Source organism: Mobula birostris, chromosome 14, assembly GCF_030028105.1.
Source record: "Mobula birostris isolate sMobBir1 chromosome 14, sMobBir1.hap1, whole genome shotgun sequence".
Classification (NCBI taxonomy): Eukaryota; Metazoa; Chordata; class Chondrichthyes; order Myliobatiformes; family Myliobatidae; genus Mobula; species Mobula birostris.
The window spans coordinates 3,574,340-3,584,558 of record NC_092383.1 but is presented as its reverse complement, the minus strand read 5'-3'; positions in this window follow the sequence as shown (position 1 = coordinate 3,584,558).

Below are 10,219 nucleotides of genomic sequence, written 5' to 3'. Positions count from 1 at the left end.
GAACATCCATCCCCCCTGCCACCAGATCTCTGAACATCCATCCCCTCTGCCATCAGATCTCTGAACATCCATCCCCTCTGCCACCAGATCTCTGAACATCCATCCCCTCTGCCACCAGATCTCTGAACATCCATCCCCTCTGCCACCAGATCTCTGAACATCCATCCCCTCTGCCATCAGATCTCTGAACATCCATCCCCTCTGCCATCAGATCTCTGAACATCCATCCCCTCTGCCATCAGATTTCTGACTGTCCATCCCCTCTGCCATCAGATTTCTGAATGTCCATCCCCTCCACCATCAGATTTCTGAATGGTCCTTGACACTACCTAACATTCTTCTTTTACTTACACTATTTATATTCGTAATTTATAGTAATTTGATGTCTCTGCACTGTCCAGCTGATGCCACACGACACATTTCACATCATGTGAGTCAGTGATGATAAACCAGGTTCTGATCCTGAATCGTCTGCTCCTGGAGTACCAGTTGTAAGTTAGAAAGGCCAAGATGGCCTGTTTCCGTGCTGTAATTGTTATATAAGATCGGGGTTCAGTCCCCACCATTGTCGATACAGAGTTTGTACGTTCTTCCCGTGACCGCATCAGTACCCTCCGGGGGCTCCGGTTTCCTTCAGCATTCCAAAGACGTAGGAGTTTGTGTTAGTAAATTGTGGGCACGCTATGTCGGCACCAGTAACGTGGCAACACTTGTGGGCTGCCCCCACACATCCTCAGGTTCTGTTGGTCATTGACGTAAACAAAGCACTTCACTGTAAAAAAATACTCTTCCCAGGCTTTCAGCTGGGTACAGGTATTGATTATAACCGACGTTTCAAAGACATACTCTGCTGTCTTCGTCTGGGCGATATTGGTACCCAGCTGGAACCCCAAGAAGAGTTCACTCGTCATATACACTGGGACAGCACTAGATCCTTTTCTATTTCACTGTATGTTTCAATGTACATGTACCAAATAAATCTAAATCCTTAAATCCTATGTTCCTATGCCCACAAGAAAATGAATCTCAGGGTTGTATATGCTGACATATATGTACTTTGATAATAAAAATTTACTTTGAACCTCACTGTTCTCCTTCCTTTGCTCCCCACTGGAGCCACTAGATGGCGCATTGAGTCGTGTGTGTCAGAGCTTTGTGAATTTGCTGTCATACTGCCACCTAGTGGCAGCAGCCGGAACCCTCAACGCCATCAGGCATGCTGATGCATTGGAGCTGCAGCGGTGCTATCAGTGCAACGTTGCAACCATCAATGCAGCAGAGCTCATTGAGACCTTGGAGACTTCAAAGGAGACTCTGTAAGTCCAAAGCACAAAGTCATTACACACACCCAAGGATTTACAAACAGCTTTATTTATTTATTGATTCAGAGATACAGAACAGAAACTCTCAATTTAACCCCAATCTAATCACAGGACAATTTACAATGACCAAATAACCTACCTGGTACATTTTCGGACTGTGGGAGGAAACCAAGTCACTGGGGAAAACCCACGCATTGCATGGAGCACACAGTAGCGCAGTGGTTAGCACAGTGCTTTACGGTACCAATAACCCAGGTTCCATTCCACCCTCTGTCTGTAAGAGGTTTGTATATTCTCCCTGTGACTGCGTGGGTTTCCTCCGGGTGCTCTGGTACAGGTCGGTGGGTAAATTGGTCATTGTCTATTGTTCCGTAATAGGCTAGGGTTAAACTGGGGGTTGCTGGGCAGCACAGCACGAAGGGCCGAAGGGCCTGTTCTGCAGCCTAACTCATGATGTAAAGACTCCTTACAGAGGATGCCAGAATTGAACTTGGAATTCTGACCCCTGAGCTGTAATACCATCATGCTAACTACTACATTACTGTGGTATTTCTTCCCTTCCACCCTCAGTCCATGAACACTACCTCACTATTTTATTCTTCTTTTACACTAATTGTTTATTTGTATATAATTTTTACTGTAATTTACGGTGTGTTTTCTGTATTACAATGCACTGCTTGGGTACAGGGTGGAGATAATCTCTACCAAAGGAGGTGTAAGGCACTCCTTCCCTCCGCTAGCCTGCAGGTCACCCTCGGGCAAGGTGTAGCACCTGCTTAATTCCCCATTTTGGGTCACGTGAAGCCATGGGAGCAGGTGGTGGATGGTCGTACGAGCAGCCGGTACATATCACAAGACCTGGTTATGCGACCACTGACGCCAGGCAGACAATCTCTGAAGAGTATTGATAATGGCTGGGGTCACCCGTCTTGTAAAGACACTGCCCAGAAGAAGGCAATGGCAAACCACTTCTGTAGAAAATTTTGCCAAGAACAATCACGGTCATGGAAAGACCACGATTACCCATGTCATACGACACGGCACATAATGATGATGATGATGATGATGAATGTACTGCTGCCAAATTTCACAACAAATGTCAGTGACAATAAACCTGCTTCCAATTCTGATCCCATATCCAACTGAAGTTAGCTAGTGACAGGTGAGGGTTATCTCTGTCAGAGTCCACACCTATAGACCGTGGACCATCATCAGATTTATTATCATACAGACAAGTACATTCTCCAGGAGGACCACTACCTTGCCGTAGGGTTTGGAGGCTTGTGTGCCTCAATGGCCCAGAGAGCTGTGCTGGCTGCAGTCAGGGCTTCATGCTTTGGCTCTTGGTAGGATCACCCACACCCATGTCACAGGGTGGAGGCCAGACTAAGAGTGGTCTCCCAGTCCTCCAGGGTCGGGGGTTCAGCTCAGGACTAACAACCCTGACTGATTGAACAGAACTGGAAACAGCAGTGAAGAATCCTTTACATCTGAGTGCGATGGTTGCTGAGTCCGCACTCTGGGCTTGCAAGGCAGACAGAAGTGAGAACTGAGGGGAGCTGCTGACACAATGAAGGAATTGATGGACATCCCGGAGGAGGTGGTGGACCGTGACTGCTGCCCTAAACGCCAGTGGAGTAACGGGCTGCCGTCATAACGCACAGGTCCACGTGTGCACAGGTGCACTGAAAAACTTACTTGCCGCAGCATCGCTGGCCCACAGCATTCCATAAGCAGTATTGACAAGAAAAACATGAATTTTACATAAATTATGCACAATTTTTTCAAGAAATAACGCAATTAGAACAAAAAAAAGACAAATTCCATTTTTGTGCGACGTGATCAGGGTGTAATGTATTGATTTTTGTATCAGAGACCAACTCAGTCCGAGGTTGCACTGGAGGCAGCTCGTAAGTGTTTCCATGCTTCCGTCACCAACATAATGCGCTCACAACTCACTTACGCTGATCCATACGTCTTGGGAACTGGAGCACCCGCAGGAAACACACCGGTCACAGGAAGAACGCACAAACTCCTTACGGCCAGTGGCGGGAACGAAACCCCGATCGCTGATTAATGATCAATGATTGATAAGTTATCAGAATGTAAATGAATCCCATGTGATCACAAGATAGAACTTAACAGTCTGTTCGACCTGAGCCCGGAACCTTTAAGCAGAATTTAAGCAAAGAGAATCAGAAGGAAGTGAGGACAGTAAAATCCGTCGCGAGAATTACCGGTGTCTCCTACCACCCCTATTTGTAACATCTACCAGGAGCATTGTAGGTGAAAAATCCAAAGCGTTATTGAGGACCCCTACCACCCATCCCACAATCTCTTTGAACAACTACCATGAGGAAGGAGGTACAGGCGGATTGGGACAAGGACTGTCAGACTGGGTAACAGCTTCTCCCCTCAGGCTGTTAGACGAATGAATACCCTGTCACCACTGAGGTCTCGTCACTAGGACAGCGAGCATTTTACTGTTTACCTGTGCTATGCACTACATAGATTTTGGCTTGTATTTTATTAACTTATTTATGATAATATTTTGATTTCTGTGCTGCATATAATATGTTTTGTGCACCGGAGGAGTGTTGATTCATTCGGTGGTATATATGTACAGTCAGATGATGAAAAACCTGAAATTAAACTTGAGATTGACTAAAATGGAGTGGACAATGAGATAAGCACGTTGGGCAATGGACAAGTCATGGCCACTGTTCAAGGAGATGAGATTCCCTGCAGAATTATATCCCAGTGAGGAATGGAAAGATACAGGAGGAGATGAACAATGAAATAAGCGTAAGAAGTCCATCAAACTGATAAGCACAAGATGTCAAAGGTCAGCTACAGATCCAAAACTTGGGATAACTAACAAGGAGAACTGGAAACAAAATTCAAGAAGGACAGAAGAGATTATAAGGGCAAAATGTAAAAGCTAGCAGTAGTGGTGGTGGTTGTCCATCGTGTTTGATGATGAGAGGAAGCCTGTGCGGGAGAGTTTTTAACTGGAAAAACCATTGCACTAGGGCAGTTCCACTCTCTCTATCTCCGGGTCCAGTGGTACGAACAAGTGTCACAAACCAGGGTCTTCCTTGGTTGCAGTGGGTGACCATGACGTCTTCTGTACCTCGTCATGCCCTTCGCTCTCCACAGAGCGTTGCAGAACTGCCAATATGGCCATTGGATCTTATCCACCCAGCACACCAGGGCAGACTTTTCGCGCCAGGACAAGCCTGTCCCTCTCTCACCAGGGTAGTCATAGTCACAGTCATACCTTATTGATCCTGGGGGAAATTGGTTTTTGTTACAGTTGCACCATAAATAATTAAATAGTAATAAAACCATAAATAGTTAAATAGTAATACGTAAATTATGCCAGGAAATAAGTCCAGGACCAGCCTAAGTCAGGGTGTCTGACCCTCCAAGGGAGGAGTTGTAAAGTTTGATGGCCACAGGCAGGAATGACTTCCTATGATGCTTTGTGCTGCATCTGGGTGGAATGAGTCTCTGGCTGAATGTACTCCTGTGCCCACCCAGTACATTATGTAGTGAATGGGAGACATTGTCCAAGATGGCATGTAACTTGGACAGCATCCTCTTTTCAGACACCACCGTCAGAGAGTCCAGTTCCATCCCCACAACATCACTGGTCTTACGAATGAGTTTGTTGATTCTGTTGGTGTCTGCTACCCTCAGCCTGCTGCCTCAGCACACATGAGCAAACATGATCGCACTGGCCACCACAGACTCGTAGAACATCCTCAGCATTGTCCGGCAGATGTTAAAGGACCTCAGTCTCCTCAGGAAATAGAGACGGCTCTGACCCTTCTTGTAGACAGCCTCAGTGTTCTTTGACCAGTCCAGTTTATTGTCAATTCATATCCCCAGGTATTTGTAATCCTCCACCATGTCCACACTGACCCCCTGGATGGAAACAGGGGTCACCGGTACCTTAGCTCTCCTCAGGTCTACCACCAGCTCCTTAGTCTTTTTCACATTAAGTTGCAGATAATTCTGCCACACCATGTGACAAAGTTTCCTACCGTAGCGTTGTACTCAGCCTCATCTCCCTTGCTGATGCATCCAACTATGGCAGAGTCATCAGAAAACTTCTGAAGATGTAGAGGCCACCAGTACGAGTATCAGTAAGTATATAAAGTCCCGAAGGCCAGAGCCTGGCTCTGTGAATCTATGCATGCCCGCTGGGGAAGTCAGCACCCAGTGTCTGCACCAGAATGTGTGGTGACACTTGCAGGCTGCCCCCAGCACATCCTTGGGTTGTGTTGGTTGTTAACACAAAAGATGCAATTCACTGTATGTTTCGATGCATATGTGATAAATACATCTGAATCCAAAATCTGAAACCTGACTGAAAACTGACTCCATCAGTTATCACCCTTCAACCATCAGTTATCACCCTCAACCATCAGTTATCACCCTTCAACCATCAGTTATCACCCAAACCATCAACCATCAGTTATCACCACTCAACCATCAGTTATCACCCCTGAACAGTTGTCACCCTCATCCATCAGTTATCACCCCGAACCCTCAGGCTCTCGAACCAGAAGGGGATAACTTCATTCAACTTCACTCAGCCCATCACTGACTGTTCCCACAACCTGTGGACCCACAAACAAAAACCCTTCATTTCATCGCCTTGATAGTGATCGCTTAATTAATTAATTAAATAATTTTGGCTTCTTTGTATTTTTGAGTAGGCCCGTAGGAAAATGAACCTCAGGGTAGTATATGGTGACATACTGTACATGTATTTTGATAATAAATTTACTTTGAACCTAAACTTTGGGATCTCACAGAAGGAGACTAGACAAATAGTTCAATTGTCAAAGGCAAAGATTTGAGATTCAAGTTTATTTCTCACGTGTACATCAAAACAAACAGTGAAATGCATCATTTGCATGAACAACCAACACACCCCTAGGTGCACTGGAGGCAACTGTCACCACACATTCCACATTCCAATTCCAACGAAGCACGGCCACAAAGCTCGGCAGAACAACAGAGCACAGCAAAAAATGAAGAACAACAGCAAACACACACACACACATGTATACACACACACACACACACGTACACACACATACACACACACACATACATACACACACACACGTACACACACATGTACACACACACACTCACACGCACACATACACACACACAGTCTCACACACATACACTCTCTCACACACACACACACACACACACACACACACACACACACACACACACACACACACACTGTGACAGGAATACACATAGATTAAGATGTTAGCTGTCCTGTGTGATCAGCAGTTGGTCTGTCACCTGTCTTCAGGAGAGAGAGAGATAAGGGAAACAATGGAGCAGCATTTGGAGATGTGTAATGAAGGGGAAGGAGAGCTGTCAAGAGCGGCTCCCCCCTTGAACCCTGAACTGTTTGAAGTGATGGGCAGGCGATACCTCAGCAGGGGGATAAAAAGGGACAGGTTCGCTAAGGCAGCACACACACGACACCCGAGGTAACGAGACTCTGGAAGCGGTGCGCCTCTCACAAGTCGGTGGGAAGCTTTTGGACGGCTGATCGCGGGATCAAGCCATAAACGCACAGGGTGGAAAGGCACGATCGGCGGGAACCTGGTGTGTGTCCACCCTTGCCTGGGTGCCAGGTTCAGCGCAGGGAAACGATCGTATCTGGAAACAGAGGGGTCACGGTCGGTGACCTCAGATGACATCACAAAGGACTCGCCCGAAAGCTGACTGTGAAGGTCTGTGTGTGGAAGCTGTGTTGAATATTCATTCGTTTTGCTCTCTCTCCTCCCCCCCCCACTGTCCATCGCCATGAACTGAACTAAATTGAACTGAACTTTGTGTCACTTTGAAACTGGTCATTTACCCCTAGACAACGATAGAGCTTGATTGATCCTGTTATCTTAATTCTGTGCACATGTGTGTTTATCATTGCTGAACTGTTGCATTTATTATCCTTTTGATTAGAGTACTGTGTTGCTTGTTTCTTTAATAAAACTTTCTTAGTTCTAGTAATCCAGACTCCAACTGAGTGATCCATTTCTGCTGGTTTGGCAACCCAGTTACGGGGTACGTAACAACACGTATATATATACACACACACACACACACACATACACACACACACACACACACACACACACACACTCCTTTAACCTCAGGGCCGGCCTCCAGTGGACTGGGACTCGGACCTGAAGACACTGGGCTTCAGCTCTGGCCAGTGGGCCTTGATTTCCAGATTTCCGATTTCTCCTCGGGCCTTGATCCTTGGCATCAACCCCAGGACATGTCTCCAACCTTCAGCGGACACAGACTCGGGCCTGGAGACACTGACCTTCAGTTTTGCTGGTGAACTCGCAGAGTTTCATAGACTAGTCTCTGGCCATTGGGCCTCAACCTCTGGACTTCCGATTCAACCCTCAGGGTTTGATCCCTCCACATTGATCCCAGGCCAGACGATCATCAAACAACAGGCCTCAAACTCCAGCCTTCTGATGGCAGGACCTCAAATGCTCTGACTTGAGCTCTGGCCTTGCCGATTTGTGGACCCTGAGGGTCATTCATTGGACCCCGTTCCTCCTGCCCAGATGGAGCTCTGGCTCCTGAAACCACCAACTACTCGTTGACCTGGAGGGGACCTCATCCTCTCTCTGTTGGTCCCACATTCGACATCTGATCTGCTCTATGGATGTGTAGTATTGACTGGCTACATCACCGCCTGGTGTGGAAAATTCTACAAAAAGTAGTGGATACAGCACGGTCCAGCACAGGTAAAGCTCTTCCCATCTTTGAGCACATCTACAGGGAATACTGTCGCAGGAAAGCAGCATCCGTCATCAGGGACCCCATCACCCAGGACAGGCTCGCTTCTTGCTGCTGCTGTCAGGAAGAAGGTACAGGAGCCTCAGGACTCACACCACCAGCTTCAGAAACAGTTACTACCCCCTCAAGCATCAGGCTCCTGAACCAAAGGGGATAACTTCACTCAACTTCACTTGCCTCATTATTAAAATGCTTCCACAGACAATGAACTGACTCTTAATCTCATGTTCTCGATATTTATTGCTTATTTATATATTATTATTCTTTCTTTGTTTTTGTATTTGGACTGGTTGAACACCAAGTTGGCGGTCTTTCATTGATTCTGTTATGGTTAAATATTACGGATTCACTGAGTATGCCGGCAAGAAAATGAATCTCAGGGTTGTACATGGTGACATATATGTACTTTGATAATAAATTTACTTTGAACCCTATGTATTCATGTACATTTTGACCTTAAGTGTTTCTGTCATGTTTCCCTGTGTGTTGCGTATGGGACGTAATGTGAGATGGCATTCTGGGTAGATGACCTACAATCAAAATACGCAGCAACACACGTTTGTTCCTCACTTCTCCGTCTCTCTCGTGTGTGTTATTCATGGTCATTCAGCTCCCCAGTACCATAATCAAAACAGTGCCTACAAGGTGACAAGTGTTCACCCGGTATTTATTGTTTTGTTCCCTATGGCAAGAAAAATCTGTGTGTAACGCTGGCGTGGCACCACTGTGAAATGTGGGGGAAAGACTTGAATATTTTTGCATTGTGAATCAAATTTCAGATGATATTCATTGTTCCTACTTTTCTAAAGAGTTTAACTTGCTAGGCTTGGTGATAAGCCTTATGAGGACATAGTTTTGAAGGATCACTGTTCATCTAAACCTTTGCTTACAGCCGAGAGGTTTCGATTTCATGTAAAGGAACCAAGAGGAAGGCGCGGATACTTCACAGCTTGTGGCAGTGCTGAAGCGATTGTCTGAACACTGTGATTCTGGGCAGTGGCTGAATGTCACGTTACATGATAGACTCGTGTGTTGTCTGCATAGTGAGGTGATGCAGAAGCATTTGCTTACGGAAGACAGGCCAACAGGTAGTTGAGATTAGTACATCTATGGAGGTGGCAGCTAAAGAGGCACAGCTAATTGAGTCCTGATGAAGGGTCTCGGCCCGAAACGTCGACTGTACCTCTTCCTGGAGATGCTGCCTGGCCTGCTGCGTTCACCAGCAACTTTGAGGTGTGTTACAGCTAGTAAGGACATCTTCCCAAGTCCATAAAGTTTCCACTGACTTTAAGAATAAAACATCTATTGGCAATCAGTGTTAGCATTATGACTAAACTGGGTATTCAGCAGAAGAATGCTGGATTAAGGAATTAGATTACAGAAGTTGTGGCAAAAAGGGACATACTGAACGTGCTTGTAAAAGCAAAAAGGCACTGTCAACCAGAGAACAATCTAACAAAGAAAAATGACTTTTGGAAAATGAAAAAGATCGAGCATATTGAGGACGGACTGAGTGACTCTCACTCTGTGGTGGGAGAAGCTTTGCGTGTCTTATCTGTGTCAGGACACAAGGACGGATGTTGGGTGACCCCGCAGTGGGTTAAGGCCACAGTGTGCATGCAGGTGGACGTGGTGCTGCAGTTTTGCTGGTGTCAGAGACAGTTTACAAGGAGAAATTGTAACAGTTCACCCCAGATGGAGCAGGTGTAAAGACTTACCCAGGCAATGTTGTTCTAGTGAGGGGAGGAGTACATGTCACCGTGGAGATTAACAAACAGAGAAAGAAACTCCCACTGCACATTGTTAAAGGTAGTCATCCAGCACTTCCAGGTCTGCCTGGGGTTAGAGCAGCTCAAACTCGGCTGGCACGAAGTGTGCTTGATCGGTGGGAGCATGGGCCTACAGGAGGAATTGAAGAATCATGCAGACGTATTCAATGGAGAATGGCTCCAGCCACTGCACTGAAGAAGAGACAGCTTTGCACCAGGTTTAGCCTGCTAAGACCCTCAAACACAAAACAGATTGTGCTAAATGAA